A 17,438-nucleotide genomic window follows, 5' to 3' on the forward strand; every position below is an offset into this window, starting at 1 on the left:
CTTAAAGAATCTCAAGTTCGATTCTATTTCTGGTTGCTTTGTGTTGTGCACTTCTGCAGTAAATTGTAAACTCCTACACTATTTGTCTTCATTGCCTTATCCATCTGAGCTGGCAATGGGTTTTGTGGTGCTCTGTGAATCACTGGTTGTTCTAGATTATGTCCATTTACATAACTTCCTTCATGATCATTAACCATGAGTACTGTATATTGCTTTGCCAGAGCTCTTTCTTTTGATAACACACGTTATTGGGAGATTTACTTCTGCATTAATTAGGCTTTTCACCAGCTGTGTTCTTTTCATTATCCCTAGCTGGGTCATTATGTTCAATATCCTCCACTTGTGAGGTATATGGATTCTCAGTTCTTTGTATTTCCAATGTTAATTAATCCCGGTAGTTTTCATAAATTTCACCGAGTGTATAGTTTTGGAAGTTTTCTGTTAAAGGTAAAGGTTCCCCTCGCACATATGTGCTATTCGTTCCTGACTCTAGGGGGCAGTGCTTATCTACATTTCAAAGCCGAAGAGCCAGCACTGTCCGAAGACGTCTCCATGGTCATGTGGCTGGCATGACTAAACGCCGAAGGCGCATGGGATGCTGTTACCTTCTCACCAAAGGTGGTCCCTATTTTTCTTCTTGCATTTTTTACGTGCTATCGAACTGCTAGGTTGGCAGAAGCTGGGACAAGTAACAGGAGCTCACTCTATTATGCAGCACATAGATTTGCTGTTACCCCTAATAAAAAATTATTTTACACTATATATATTATCAAACTGGGTCTGTAAACTACTGGGTTTGGGGTAGCTAATAAAGGTCAGTTTGGTAGGGATCAATTGTAAATGCCAAGTATTTTGTTCAATCTCAGTATTTATTGAATAGCTATTAAAAGAGTAAGATTCAATGGAATCAATATGTTACATTTATTAAACTTTACATTTATTGTCTATATCTAATTGAATGATCCTTACTTGCTTGTCCCTACAACTCTATATTCAATTTGTTCTGTTTCTCTTGATTTTCCTTGTATTTGTACTTTTTCCTCCCTGAATTAGAAACTTTTCTGGTTCTTTTCCCTTTTTATATTCAGTTTCCATGATGTACAGCAATGTGTTTAGCTTGAATTTGTTGATTTAAACAACTCCGGATTTTTAGTGTTTTATTTTTCTTGACTTGATTTCCCCTTTTATTCTTTTTATAATAACTGTTCATTTTTTGTTTTTCAGTTATTGTTTCTATTTCCTCTCCTTCAAATCAAATATATTTATTATGGTCTTTGAGCAGCCTTTTCAATTTAATAATAATTAAAAATAAAAATTGCAGTAAAAAAGAAAGTTTACTACAATTATTACTTGTTAGAGGAAGGGAAAAAGATGGGACAATGAAACAGTGTGTCTAATTTAATTTTTTTGCACAGTTGGTAAAAAAAATTGGCCACTTGATATGTTAAGTGTGTTAGTGCCCCTTTAAAAGATAATGAACAACCTTTATCTGCCTGGGCCTTGTATTTGATGCAATCAAAGGATGTCTTGAGGCACTGTAGAAGAGGTGAGAGTATCTACCGTGTTTCCCAAAAAATAAGACAGGGTCTTATTTTCTTTGACCCCCCCCCAAAAAGCACTTGGCCTTATTTTCAGAGAGGTCTTATCATTTTTGAAGTGGAGGCAGCGAGCGTGGTCACCTCATGGCTGCTGCTTGTTGCAATATTTTGGGGGAGAGCTTATTTTGAGGGGAGGGCTTATTTTAGCGCATGCGCTCAAAAGCCCAATTGGGCTTATTATCCGGGGAGGTCTTGTTTTCGGGAAAACAGGGTACCTCCTTAGAACCTCGGGGGCAATGTCTCTGTGAATAAAGGGTCCTGTGAAATCTTCCCTCTAGTAAAGCTGATGGAAGAGCATCAACATGGACTCTAGAAAAGGCCCATCTATATTTGCTTGGTGTTAAATTGTACAAGCGTCCCACAATTGCCTTAACAATTGGTGATAGGATTCAGGGGTGTTGGTGGTATCATTCTGTCGATCAATGTGCCTGGTTCTCTCTTTTACTATTGATTTGGCCTTCTCTGAAGTTAATTGGCCTAATTACTCAGGAGAGTGGCCAAGACTGCAGATTTTTCCTCTATGCACAAATGGTGCCAATAGGATTGGTAATTGTTTAACAACAGCAAAAACGTCAGGCCTGTAGGCTCATGATTCTAAGGCCTGAGCTTAGGATCCTAGTTCAGGCCTGAGCCTTAATACTAGGCACATTGGTTTGAAGCCTCAGTACTCAGGACAACAAATGTATATTGTCTTTTTATGTACACTGAGAGCATATGCACCGAAGACAAATTCCTTGTGTATCCAATCACACTTGGCCAATAAAGAATTCTATTCTATTCTACTCTACTGCATTGGGGGTGCATTTTGGGCTATCAATCAAAGTCCTGAGAACATTTGATTGAATTGCTTCCTAAACCTTCAGGTTTATGTATGACCCGATTTGTATGCCATATAACAGTTGGGAAACTGTTTTTGCCGTAAGCAATTGAACTGCTGCTGGGATATAATTTGTCCCTTGTTGCCTACGAAATTTAATTATTGCTTGTGAACTCTTTTGGGCAATAGAAGAAACATAATTTACCTGGGCTGTTAATTTTCTCGAGGTCTGAAATACTGTGCCCACTTACTTAAAGCTTTTGACCTGCTCCAGTTCATGGGAATCAATTGTCCACTTGTGCGCCTGTCAGAAAAGACTAGCACTTTAGATTTGCCGTAACTGATTATTAATTGTTCCTCATTACAGTAGGATGCCAGGGTTCTCTCAGTACCTGCTTCATGCCCACAAAAGATAAGGAGAGGAGAACTGCATCATCAGCATAAAGCAAAACTGGGAGATGTCTGTTGGCTAGTTTTGGACTGTGGATGTCCACTCTGTGGAGGATTTTGATCAGAGAATTGATGTATATGTAAAAAGCAATGGTGCAAGGATTCATCCTTGTTTCACCTCCTTGACGGACTCGATAAAGTCAAAAAGGTTCTCTTCCCAGTTGTATCTTACTCTACGCTCAGTTTTATCATATAATTAATGAACTGGGAGTGGGAGTCTTTTACCTATGGAGGATCTGCTCAGGATGTCCCAAAGTCTTACCCTGGAGATGTTGTTAAAAGCTACCTTGATATCAATAATGGCTGCATATAGGATCAGGTTAAAGTAGTTTACATATTTATCTGCCAGATGTTGGAGCACTAGACATTGATCTATAGTAGAACATCCTGGTTGAAAGGTTACCTAGGTTTGGAGTTTGGTAAATAAGTACCTGGAACCCCAAAGGTGCTTTTTCAAGAGGCAACTGGATTTTCCGGGTTTTCACTGAAGACATTTCGCTGCGCTGAAGAAGCTTATTGGAAAAGAAGCCAAACATCTTCCAAAAAATCCAGTTGCCTCTTGAAAAAGCACCTTTGGGAGGACTGAGAATCTCCATAGACAAGTATCTGGAATAGAATTTGCTAATGATATTTAATAAGCTAATTGTTCTTTAATTGGCTGGGTCATTTCTGTCACCCTTTCTACCCTTTCTGTACAGGGGGGATTAGTAGGGTTTTCCCCCAAAACCTTTGGAATTTTGACTGTGTGGTTGATGTAGAACCACACAGAAATGCCAATAGAGGAGCCCACCAATTTGAGTTGGATTTGATTAGCACAGGAGGAAATACAGTCACTCCAAGGAGCTTTACCACAGTTAAGCTGGTTGATGGTATTTGTTTACTTCATTGCATGTGATAGGGGGCCACTGCGGTAATGGTAATGACAATGGTGATATATGCATCATGTAGGTGTTAGCACACCAGTTGCAATAAAGGGCTTGGTAGTAAGGTGGATACTACAATGGAGTTGTGGGTTGTTGTTGTTGGAACAGTTTGTTATGGTGAGTCAGACTAGGGAGAGGTTTTTGGACCTTGTGGCTTCAATTAACAGAGACCACTTTTTCTGTTGATCTGAGTTTTTTTTTCTTAGTAAAGACTTACATTTTCTTTTCTCCTTTATAATATGAATGGAATCTGGTGGGTTGACCTTGAGCAGGATAGCATAGGAACCAGGTAGTGCAGCTTTGACAGCAATGAAGTCAATCAAACAATTTCTTAGAGTGTTAATCCTTCCTGATCAGATGGCCTTTATTTTGCCTTTATTAAAAAAGTATTGGAGCTTAACTGTGAGATTGTGATATACATCAAGCGTTATACTATCATGCGAGTTAGTTCTGTCTGGGTATGCCATTAAGTTGCAGAGAGTTGAAGAGCACATGTGTGATGACCCGGGGCGTGGCACGAAGGCAACACAGCCAGAGAACCAGTATGAGTTCCTTCACTGACACTAACTTTGCCCCCAATGTCCGGTTTGCTCTCTGGCCTAGAGAAAACCTCTCCTGCAAATCTGCAGCAGCCTCTGGCAGGGGAAGATAATGAGTCCCAGAAGCGAAGAATAACGGCAATATTTCTAGCAAGACAAGCACACAGAAGCACAGAAATAATTCAAACAGTCAGGAGGCATGCTAGGAATGCAGGCCACAACTCTCGACACTAGATGAATTCAGCATTTGTTCCTGACAAACGCCCCTCGCAACTGCCTCTCCTTTAAACTCCATCCCCAGGTGTGCCTTGTGAAGGGAATCGGGGCCCTTTCCTTCCTTGTAAGCCATGCAACCCATGTTGCTCTCTTCTGTGTTCTTCCCTGTGTGCCCTAGGATGAGGAGGGGGTGGGCCTTGGTCTGAACCCCCTCTCCCTTGTTCTGCCTCTCCCCTGCTCTGCCCAGCCTGACTTTGCCCTTCCCCAGTTTCCTCCACAGCAAACGGAGCCAACTCTCCTGCTCTCTGACAACTGTTCACCTTCCATCTCAGATTCAGACTCCGATGGGGGCATAGGGCATAACACTATGATTCCTTTCCCCAATTGAAACCACTAGGTTATCATATCTCTGTTAACCTTAACAAACTTAATCTTAATAATTCATTCGAATTTCAAATTGTTAAGCCTGGAATTGGAGGGTCATTTATATCCTCAGTTTCCATATTTCCCAAAATAGTCCAGTTCTTCTTCAAGGGAATGTCATTTGTTGTCAACACATAAAATTGTTGATTCAGGAGGGAAAATTCTTAGGATAGGTTTACTCCAGTTCAATCAGCAAAGCTATAAGCATACAGTGGGGTCCTAATGACAGTCATGAAATGACTTCATTGTAGGGCCTTCATTTGGAGGAATTGAGCCATTGTCTACAGAAGAGTTAGGAGAGGGTCTAATTGGAGAGGGGGACAAATTTGTGATCTTGGCTTGGCTTCATCCTTCTTTATAATCTTTTGCTATTCCCGTCTATGGCTCTAGTTGATGATAGCTACCTCTTGTGAGGACCATTTCAAGTTTTAAAATAATAATAATAATAATAATAATAATAATAATAATAATAATAATAATAAAAGCTCTCCTCATCATCATCTTTTCAATCATTTTTCCATCATCTTGGTAACTACTCTCAACTCTAGAAACTGGCTGCCTGTATTATGATTGGTGAGAGAGTCAAGTAAGTTTTGTGACATGTTTGGAATTCTACCTTTAGTTCTCCTTTTTGGTCATTTACATACATCACTTAGCTTGTCACAGTCAAACCACAGTTGATATTAATGCTGTGTGTTATAAATAAATTTAAAAAATCCTACCCAATGTTTATAGTATAACATTTTAATTTTTCAGACTTTGTGCAGCCTCCTCTATGAAAGTCCTTTCTTTGTTCTGAGGATGGGCATTTATGTCTTATATATAAAGGTTATCATGATGATTTCCAACACTGGGCACATATGGAAAGATGATACAAGCAATCCCTTTCCCAATCAACAAAACAACAAAACAGCAGGGGGTTGGACTCGAAGACCTCCAAGGTCCCTTCCGTTATTCTATTCTAACACAGTTAATGGGATCACTCAATGACTTTCAAACTGTAGGTGAAGAACTATTCACTCTGGCTGCAATTCTGTTCAATGGGCTTTAAGCAGCTAACTATTTACATCTCCACAATCTTTTTGTATTTCAGTTTATTGTACAATGAAAGACTTCCTATTGTATTTTTAATAAATAATAAAGTAACTGGATTGCTCAAGACTGATAAACAGGGCTGCTACTGTGGTTCATTTCTCTTTAATCATAATCTTCATAGGTTAATCTTTTTTTACCCTTGCTTCTTTTATGCACACTTGTATTAAACTGAAATTTTAACACACTAATTAATTTTTGTATTCAGCTGTGCAATATTTTAAACTAATGGCATGATCTTCAGTAGAATTTTAATCATAAACTTTCTTCTGTAGATTTATAGTCATTTTATATTCATAGCTATTTTATATTCATGGAAACATATTTTTCCATTGCTTTTGATATACTGATGTTATGCTCATTCACAGATATGGATGTGTCTTTAATACATCTCTTGAATATAATCCAGATATCCTTATGATTCAGACATATTTTAGTGGCTTTTTCCATTTGCATTATAAGCTTTAGGAGAGCAGGGAATAAATACAAACAAAACTTTTCACACAGAATATCTATAGAATGTATGGATTCTATGAATGCACACTTCAGGTTCATCTGACGATTCTGCGCAGAAAGAATCTGTTATTTTTTTCGGGCCTTTTAATTTCTTGTACACTTTTTTGTTCTTTGTAAAGTTGTGTTTTAGAACTCTTTTAACTCCAAATTGCATTTAAATTTCTTAGAGGTTTTAATCCCTTTCATATTTTTTACATATAAATAGTTAAGTACTTTTGAATTCTAACAAAAGGTAAGCTCGTGGGCTGGATGAATAAATTAAAGATCACATTTATAACCTCCAATTCTAATTTAAAATAACATATGCATGACTTTTCTTAACATGCATGTAAATTTTATATCTGCGTGATTTGTACAGTGTACATATAAATAATATAATAGCAAAACCCCATGAAGTTCTCTTATATTTATTTAAGCAAAACATCTGTATTTTAATTTCAGTTCTGTAATGCTGTGAAGACTAGTTTAGACAGAGACATATTTGCTTACATTAAACTATAATGCCATATAAAACAAATGTGCTATTTGATCTTTCATTCATCTACTTTCCCACACCTAATTTTTTGCTTGTTCATATTTGCATTGCAACATTTAACTGTACCTCAGTCATACTTTCTTTCATTCAAAACCTGATCAGCCACCCAGCACCATTCATGCACAGCTTAAATATACGTAGCAATCTTTCAGCAGTCCTTATTCCCACCTATCAAATGGTTTCTTCAGATGAGAAATCCAAGTAGCCAGCAGGACCGCTTTATGTGAAAAACCTAGATGTGGACAATGTGTTCAAAGTCTTCAGAGGTGAAGCAGCCTTCAGTATCTTTGGATGGAGTTTGCCTTATCTCAGTACCTACTGTCTTTCCTCTGTTCTATTCTACGAAGGCAATCAAAACATGCATGTAAACACTTGTGTCATACACATGGCAGTTCTCAAGATGCCAAGCCTTCTTACAGCCTTCTGGGGGATGCATACTCAGAATCCTTACAAACCGTTGTAAAATGTTTATCTTAATACCTTGTGTACCTCTTTTTATGGACTCAGCATGACTAAATCCCAAGTAGGGTCAGGAAAGGACTGACCAGGAAGAGGCAAGCATATCAGTGCTTACTGCCAGTCTACTAAATGTTTGTCTCTTGCACTACCAAGCAGAGGGACAATTGCTACCAACCTGATTCTGGCCCAAAGTATGAGACCAGGTATGCGATTATCCAATGTTATGAAAAATCATAGCATTTTAGATCTGGAATAATTTTTTTCAGTTCATTTGGTACAGACCCAGGGCAAGGGGAAAATGATTAAACCCTTAACAGGTTGCCATTCAGCACTTTCAAGCAAAGGAGAACCTATCATCTTTGGAGGCAAGTTTGTTCCACCGTTGAATAACTTATATCGTTAAGCAATTTCTCCATATATTCAGCAAAGTCTGTTTTCCTAAATTTCAATCCTGCAATTCAAATAGCTAAATGATATTACTATATGATAACCCCTGTCTTCTGCTGGGGTGCATAAGAGCTTTCTGCATCAGATACATTCTCTTCTCAATCCCACCCTGGATTAAAATAGATCTGAAATAGATCTATTTCAAGCTATTTAGCTCTCATCAGAAGTGTGACTATATATATAGATCTATACTAGTCTCCCTTTATTTATTTATCAGCATAAATATAACAAATGTAACAAAAAGGCAACAGTAAAAAATATTGGGTTTCTGTCTGGATGGTCTCTTGTGACGAGCCGAAGACAGAGAGTGGAAGTGTGACCTTCCTCCCATATTTGGGCATACCAGGGGTTGTGACTTTAAATATATATATATATTTATATATATATATTACACACACACACACACACACACACACACACACACAATCATTTGGCCCTTTCATTCACTACTCTATTTGTTATTTAAATATCTATTGCCTTGCTAGCTGCTGGGAACTACAGTTCAGCATTTATAAATGCTGCCCTTAATTGCAAATTAGCATGCTTATATACTTTTAGTCATTAAAGGCACTAGTATAGATTTAATTTGGGGCATTTTCTCATAGTGGCCAATACGATGCCCCCAACGTTCAGTTTACAATTAACTCGGCAAGAGAGAGTGACATAACTGTATTCTCCTCCCGCCGTTATTCCCATGCAATTGATATTTAACCTACAGGTAATATTGAATTTTCATGAATTTATCCAATTCCTTTTTTAAAACCATCCCTGAATTATTTATGGTGCGTTGGTTTCTTTAGTCTATTCAAAACCGCCTCCCGTCATTCACTTTTCATTAGTATCGGTGATGGATGATGTGACAGTATAGCAAACAAAATGCCGTGAGACTCTTCTCAGATACCTCAGATAGGTCGGGAGGACGAGAAGAGTGCCAGCCGGGAAAAGACTTCTCGCAGTGAAAAGAACCCCACCACCCTCAATAAAGTTAGACGAAACTTTCACATATCCCTCCGCTTCCCCCCATTCTGTTGCTCTCGCCCCAAATCGCTAGCTTTCCCACTGCCGTCAAAATCCTACCCGGCCGCCTGATGAAGAAAGAAGGACAAGCGCGCTAGCAGCCTTGGCGGGCCGTTCCCGTGCCGGCGGCGAGAGCTGCTCTGCTGAGACGGGCAGAGTAGAGGCTCTTTCCGCAGCTTCTGGCGCCCGGGAGAAGAGTTTGGCGTCCCTCTCGCCCAGCAGCAGCAGCAGCAACCGGAGTGGAAGGAAAGTCGACGCCAAGAGTTCCTCGCCGCCCGTTCCCGCCACTTTAATAAAGGGCGGGCTGCGATGGATTGGAGAGCGCCGGTAGTGGGTGGAGGAGAAAGGGAGGAAGGGCCCACCAAAGGCAACCTCTTCTCGATCCGCACGCCCACGCCCACCGTTGCACAAGTCTCTCCACTGGTTCGCACGCACCTATATTGATAACACGCAACCAATCCCGTAGATGTCATCATACCTACCAAATAACGATGCACGCATGCATATATCCCCACCTCTCCTAATGCGTTGCCTCCACAGCACCGTCTCCCCTATGCCCACCCGTTGGCTGGAGGTTTACCTTTGCAGGAAAATGGCCATGTGAGCCCTTCACCTGCCAAGTCTTACTTAATCCATCTGGATTTCAAACATATTTAGACACAGATCATTTTGGAGTTCATATCTATTACCACAGGGTTTTTTTGTTTTTGTCATCACTCATATTCAAGATGTCAGTAATACACAGCAGTGGCAGCAGAATTCTTTATTTTATTTTAATTTATTTTATTTCGTCAAGCATAAATTAGATAACAGATATGTATAAACATGATCATGAATAGATGAAATGAATACAAATACAAAGGAATATTAGCACAGGGGCAGTATACACATTAATGCGCTTATGCATGTCCCTTAAAGACCTCTTAGGAATGGGGTGAGGTCCATAGTAGACAGTCTAAGGTTAAAGTTTTGTGGATTTGTGGAAGAAACCACAGTGTCAGGTAGTGCATTCCAGGCATTGACCACTCTGTTACTGAAGTCGTATTTTCTACAATCAAGTTTGGAGCGGTTTACCTTAAGTTTGTATCTATTGTCTATTATATATGTATTTTTCTTCTCTAAATAACTTGTCTGAAGGGTCCCTCAAACTAAGTTGTCCTCCGTAGAAGTCGCCTTTGGATGCACAATCTGGCAAAAAGTATTATAAAACACTGACCTACGTACCTACAGCACTAGCTTTAAAATATCTCTTTCCTGTCGGTATCATTTTCAATGATTAAGACAGCTGAACGTACACTGAAGTACCACTGTGATCAGCAGAAGATGGACCCAGTCCCATCCGTATGATGCCTAAACAATGCAAAATAATTTTATAATATATGAGATATGGATCTTCAATATTTGTGTTCTGGTTTTCTTTACTATATTGAAGTGATGTTTGAATGATAAAATGGATCTTCTTGTAGTTTTTGTACAATAGGTGATTGTATTGGTAGGGACTACATCTGTAGGATATAAAAGTCTTAGCCCTGCCTTATGATTGGAAAAGTAGAATTAATCTTTTTCTGTTGGCTCTAACTCCTTGAGGCCAGCATGATGCCTTATGGTAAGTCCAAATGTTGATCTGTCACAAACAACAGCAAGTTTTGTTATCAATTTATTGGCTTCCAAGAAGCAGATGAAACTACAACTTCTACTTTCAAATAGTCCTAGAAATGTATTACCTTGCATTTCCCTTCTGCTTTATTAGTATGCAGCATGAGGATACAAAAATTAGGATGGCAATACAGACACCGAATTAATTTTCACCAAGCTAATCTGCTCTCAATGCAATATGGATCTTGGTCAGACAATCTTGGTCAGACAAGTGGTGAAGTCTTCTGTTGCATCAATTATTAAAGGATGATATGATAACATTTAAAGTGGGAAATATACAAATCCAGATGCATTTTTTAATAGATGAAGACAGTGAAGATTGCTGAATTACAATCAAAGTGTTTAGAAATGCTTGCACCATTTCATTAATAGACATGCATTGTTTACCTGTCCATCACATTTCCAAGTTTTATAATGTACCTGTTACTCTGACAGAGTCTCTCTGTGTGTCATTCACTTACGGTACATATTGTTCTTCAGTATACTTACTCATGCTTTCACTATTATATGCCTGTCATGCAGAAAAATTAGTATCTTGTTTTTCAATATTCATATTCACTCATCCTGAAAGCCAATTGCCTCCATTTTGGATGGAGATATTTGGGCACTTTTCCTTGGTAAAGCACACAACCCTTATTTTGTGTACATAATACATACAGTTGGAACTTGAATGCAAGCATTGTAAAATATGTGATACAACTCTTTTACACAAAGGTAGTGAGAACCTACTCACCCCCCCAAAAAAACACTGTTCCTTGGTCAACTGTTCATATTAAGATATTTCTCCAAGCATTCAACTGTATCCACCTTTCTAGAATTGGATCCCATAAGACCTTCTATGACAGCAGCTCCTTTCCTTTCCTATGTAGCAGCCCTCTGGGTATTTGAAGGAAACTGGAGATGAGAGTGACACTGGGAGGTCAAAAACCATCCTGCAAAAAGATAATGGGAAACCACTTCTTTATAACATCAAGAACACAGCACAGTGTACTATGTAAGCAACCAAGACTCAAGCACAGTTTGAAGACAAAACCTCAATAGGTAGCAGTACCTATCTGACCTTGGCTGACCTTAGTTCTGCACAGTTGGTCCATGGATGGCAAATATTTGACAATCCTGAGATTCTTGGCTAGACTAGGAAGTTTAAAAAGAGCATCCTGCAAGAAAGAACCACGTACCAGTCACCAGGAACTAAAAGCATATTTAACTTTTATCATAACTACTTACTGACTTCAATTCTCCCAGCTCTAGAAGATAGCTATATTAATTTCTCCTAGCAAGCCAACAAATAACCACATGATTTCTTCAGGACAAATATACGTTTTTAGAGATCATAGTCACTATATTCTTTGACGGCATTCCCACAGTCACATGATCAAAGTTGTGGTGCTTGGCAACCAACGTGTATTTACAACAGTTGTAGAATCTGGGGTCATCTGATCATCATTTGCGACCTTCCCAATTGGCTTCCAACAAGCAAAGTCAATGGGAGAAGTCAGATTTACTTAACAACTGTATCATTCATTTATAAACCATGGCAAAAAAAAGTGAAATCAGGCACAACTTACTTTACAATCATCTTATTTAGCAACAGGAATTCTAGTTCCATTTGTGATGGTAACTCCAGAACTATGAGTAGCTGTAGAACAGAAGAACTGAAACTTAGCATCCACATATCCTACTTCAGAGAAACTGAAGTTATTGAAATTGACAAATACATAGAGAAACAGGCATTAAAAAAAAAAAAACCACCAGTTCAACTTTCTCATTATTTTCAGTAGAGTGAAATGAAAAAAAGTGGGGCTACTTAGAGTTTCGTTTGACAAACCTTATTATCCTCAGTAAACTGCAATAAAGAAACATAGAGCTATTACATTCGATGTTATAGATCCCCAATGTTGCCGTTTTATAATAGTGCTAACACGGAATTCTGCCTAGATCTCCTGTCCACCAAATAAAAAAGCAGAGATCTTCTTCTTTTTGGAAGCTGGTATCAAAAATAAAGGGATGGTAACGGATACAAGCAGCATGCACAGGAAGGAGGCAAAAGGAAAGGCAAGCAATGAATTATGTTCACCACATCAAGGTGCAAATTCTGCCTGTGGCATACTTGCATGCAATTTTGGTTTGCAAGTACAACCAATTTGCAGAATTTGGGGGTTGGGGGGGTGGGGTTTTTACAAAAATCACAATGCATTTTTTAAATCATTTTGGCATTGTCATAATTAGGTTTAGATGTTTATGGTCAGACTAAAATGAACTTTGCAGCTAGAACTTGACAATTTTTGAAATTGAAATTTCTTCTTAGGGGCTTGTCATCAAATTAGGTACCAGAAATGTCACAGTAGATACAATTATTCCATCAAGATTCCATAAGGTTCAAAATAACATTTGGCAAAATATCTATTGCAGAAAAAAAGTGTACGGAACTGTGGACAATTTTTTAGGCTAAGATCTTAAGCTGACAACCTTTAGCAAGCCGTTGGCTAATAAAAGCCATTTTGGCAGCCAATATAATCCCAAAGCTCCTACATTCATCTTGGGGCACAAGATACAAGAATGCACACAGAGGATGATACAAGAATGCACACAGAGGAAATTTCAGGTGAACCATAACCCCAGAGTTTAATAGTTCAGGCAAATAATAATATTCTATTTATTTATTCATTCAATTTCTACAATCGCCCATGTCAGCCAAGTGACTGGGTAGCTTACAATTTTAAACTATAAAGCAGTTAAAATAATTAAAAACAATAAAACATCCAAAAATAAATCTATGTAGCAATTGAGTTAGTTAACTAACTAACAGTAAAGCCAATAAACAGGACCCTTAGCAGATTCCAAGCCCCAGGCCTGGGTACACAGTCACATTTTTATAGCCTTACAAAAGGCCTAGCAAAGAAGGTGGAAACTGAACTTTTAGAATATAAATTCTAGAAGAGAGGAGTTTTTGAGTTTCACCAAAGGAATATGAAATGGCACTAGAGATATCTATGAGTTTTTGCACACAAGAAAAGCCTGGGCTGGAGAAAATTGCAGAGCGTATCATCAAACCAGTCATCTTGGAATTGCAGAGACATCAAGATGGCTAAGTGACTAGTGAATGATTTCTGGGCTGCAGAGATGATACCAAAGTGGAGACTATAAACTCAGCCACCAGAACATGTGGAAAGGAGGGAATATAGTTGTTCTGACCTAGGCTTCCCCAAAAAGCATGAGGCAGAGTCCTGGTTCCGAGAAAAACCCTTTTATTAAACAAATGTGAATTCCTCTCATTCACATTCAGAAGGCCTGGCAAACAGTCTTTCAAAGGAATATTTATGACTACAGACCTTATCTGTCTTGGAAAGCTACCATGTAAATATTTTCCAAATGAGGTGCTGTGCAAAGAAAGACTTGGTGCAGAGTCTCTGAGATTCACGGACAGATCTTCACACTCCTAAAATGAATCTAACAACAGAACAAACAAATTGTTTTCTGCAAAAGCCCACTCCTCTTTCGCTCCTCTTTTATTTTCTATCGGAGGGGCCAATCACCTTCCACCTGTGACTTTACTCCCAAGTTGATCTTGATTTCTGAGTTGTTCTTTTCTTCTGGCAGCTCTGCGCATGCGCACACCAGGAACAGGCTCCAGCTGTTCCTCTGCCTCCAATGCAAAGCCGTTGTCCGAAACTTCCCCAGACTCCAGGACTGGCCCATGTTCCTCCCCAACTTCCTCACTGTCTGACTCTGCTGCCAGCTGTGCTGGCCGCTGGCAGGCCACAATAATAGTGGACTGAGGAGCAACATGTAGCTGGATGGGAGAGGGGAAACCTTTAGAAGCATGATGTCTGTGGAGAGTGTCAGCCATCCAGGTCATGGTTGTCCCAAAGGTGCTTTTCTAAAAGGCAATCGGGCTTTCTTGAAACAAAATCACTTGCATTTTGGGAAGGAAAAACCTTTGGGTCTTTGGAAGCATAACATGTTGAGATGGAAAGGGTGAAATTGGCAGCCAAAAGAACATTTGAATTTAATGTTTTAATATATGGCAATGACTCATATTGATGAATTAAGTGTAAATGAACAAACATCAAGCCTAGTGTTTAAAATTTGAGTTCTGCCTATTAAAAGTAAAATACAACTCTTGGTCCATAAGGCCCTGCACACTTTTGTTCCAGTAGCCAAATTGGATTTGGGCTGACAAGACCTAGGTTCAAGTCTACTCTTAGCCATGGAAACCCTTTGGGTGACTTCTCGGACTTCCTCTCAGCCCAACCTACCTCATAAGATAGCTAGTAGAGGGATAAAATGATGAGAGAGTCCCCAGGGAAGCCATCTTAATCTTGAAGGAAAAGCAGGATATACAATACACCCAAGAAGCCAACTAACTAACCAATAGAGAAATAAATGAATGCAAAATAAAACCAGGAAACTGTGAGTTCTAGTCTCACCTTAGTTGAAAAAGCTGACTGGGTAACCTTGGGCCAATCACTTTCTCTCAGGCCAGCCCACTTCACAGGGTTGTTGTTATTGGAAAAATTAGAGGAGTATTAGGTATGTTTGCCATCTTGAATTACTTATAAATAAAGGTGGGATAAAAATCATAAATGAATGAATTTCATGTTCCTCTAAATACTTGAGGAACAATTCTAATTATTTTGAGAAATTTTTCATCTGACAAAAGATTTAGAACGCACACAGATTATGTTTTCGAAGCAAAGCCTTTCTTTCTTTTTTTTTACATCAGTTGATAGTATAAGTACATCACTTGATAAGTATCTTATCCTTCTCCGTGATTTTTGTTCTTTTCTTCCCTTCCCCTGAATTCCTTTCCTCCCCCCCCCCTCCAGTGCTCACACTACTTTCCTCATTGTCATCATTGTTACCAGAAGCACTTCAGCCTAGAGCATCACTTCAACACATACAGGGCAAGAGTAGAAGGGACAATGTAAGTCATGAACAAATCCAGCTCTCAGCCCCGAGCAGAGGGGAGCATCTGTGATGGCAAGGATGATAATTAAACTAGTAGTGGGAAGTTAATTAATAAAAGCATTGCCCCTCCTAATTGCAAGGACATAATAGCTCCACAGTGGTGGTCTCTCTTCAGTTCCCCTCAAATATCCTGCAAGGGAAACAGCCACCTTGGGTGTTGTTCTCATCACTGAGATGACTGCTGTTTGTGACATTCATATTTCATGACAAAAGGACCATACAATGCTGCCTGGTGCTGCCAGACAAAACTGATCCATGTTAATTGAGCAGGCTGATTCAGACCCACTTTATATAGAAACTCCAAGAGTGGGGAAGGACACTCTTCAGCATCTGACTGCATCTCAGCCTGTAAAAAGTATATAGCTGGACAATGAAAGTATTAGTCATTTCTAGTCATTTCGAAAACTAACAAAAACCTATTGTCATCAGCCAGAATGAAAATTGAGAACCATGCACCTATGATTATCCTCTACAAATACAAAAACATTAAAATGTACCATTCCTTTCTTTAAGGGTGGTACATTTAAGATGAAGTCAAGAGAACCATTAACTGCAGAGGAACATCATTTTCTTGTGCACAATTAAAAGAAAGATTTAATATAGGCAAGCGGGTAACTGGAATTGAAAAAAAAACACCCCGTAAAAATGGAATTTGAAAATGAATTATGTACAAATGCTGAACATCTGGTTTCAAAAAATGTATAAACTTTTGTTAAGATTTCAAAAAAGAAAGAGAACAAATTAAGGATTATATGTTACAATGGGCAGCCAATTTTGGCTGTGATATATAGCTGAGTACAAGGGAAAGAACGTAGATAAATTGGATAAAATTTACATTGTGTTATAGCTGGAGAGAATTTCTTTATAAAATGATGGATTGTTGGTATGTGACACCAGGGATCCTATCAAGTATGTATAAAGGTGCCTGAAGTCAATGTTGGAAATGTGAAAAACATGAAAGGCAGTTTATCATGCACAGTGGGCATGAAAAAGCCAAAAAGTTTTGGATGCAATTGCATACAACAATAAAAATAATTTTAAGGATTATTGTTGCAAAGAAACAAGAAATTTTTTATTAGGATTTATGGATACTAAATTAGAAAAGTCTCATGAATAGCTTGGTATATAACAATGGTAGCTAGATTATTAAATGCACAAAGATGGAAGAGTTTTGAAATTCCAAATGGAGCGATGGATTGTAAAACTGTTAGAATTAGCAGAAATTGCAAAACTGACCTGTTTGGTTAGGGAAAAAATGACAAGTACTTTTTCAAAAGATTGGAGACTTTTTATGGAAATCATCTAAAAGAAGAAAAAAGTGAAATGATGATTTATGGATTTAATGATAGAAAAAGGGGATTTAATACAGAGTTGTAGATCTTTGGAAAATATAAGAAGGATGGGAGATGATGAGTTGGTGAATATCTGTTAAAGAGAAGGTTGAAAATTATATTTCTTAGCTTTAGATTTATTTTTTATTTTTTCTTAAACGTTTTTGTTTTGTTTTTTCTTTTCTGTCTTTTTCATTAGATGCCTTTTATTTTATGTAAGATATTTAATCAATATGGTTTTTTTAAAGGATACATTTCTTTCATTTTGAAAATTGTCCACATCCAGTCAGAATTCATTCTCAAAAAGCTTATGAAACAGTTAGTAATCTGGATATTGAATCTGAACCTCCATTCCTTCTGATTCAGTCAGATTCCAAACTTTTTAATTTCTTTAACCATGAAATCTGCAAGTGGTTTTGAAGCGCTCTAACATCAACTAAGAAACAAA

The 17,438-nt window shown here is 38.3% G+C and overlaps 1 protein-coding gene across 2 annotated transcripts in view; it reads right to left on the reverse strand.

Moving 5' to 3' along the window:
* TAC3 (tachykinin precursor 3) overlaps positions 1 to 9,422 on the reverse strand; it is a 28,459-nt gene extending 19,037 nt beyond the window's left edge. The window contains exons 1-2 of one of the 2 annotated variants that reach the window (XM_087707876.1): positions 9,093 to 9,422; positions 7,278 to 7,448 (exon numbers count right to left, since the gene is read on the reverse strand). The gene's annotated coding sequence lies outside the window, so the exon portion shown is untranslated. The remainder of the gene's footprint in view (positions 1 to 7,277; positions 7,449 to 9,092) is intronic. The other variant, XM_087707877.1, reaches the window with a different exon arrangement.
* Between the last annotated feature and the right edge of the window lie 8,016 nt (positions 9,423 to 17,438).

This window comes from Thamnophis sirtalis, unplaced genomic scaffold, assembly GCF_051295495.1.
Source record: "Thamnophis sirtalis isolate CommonGarterSnake01/CBP01778 unplaced genomic scaffold, rThaSir2_p1.2 scaffold_3, whole genome shotgun sequence".
Lineage (NCBI taxonomy): Eukaryota > Metazoa > Chordata > Lepidosauria > Squamata > Natricidae > Thamnophis > Thamnophis sirtalis.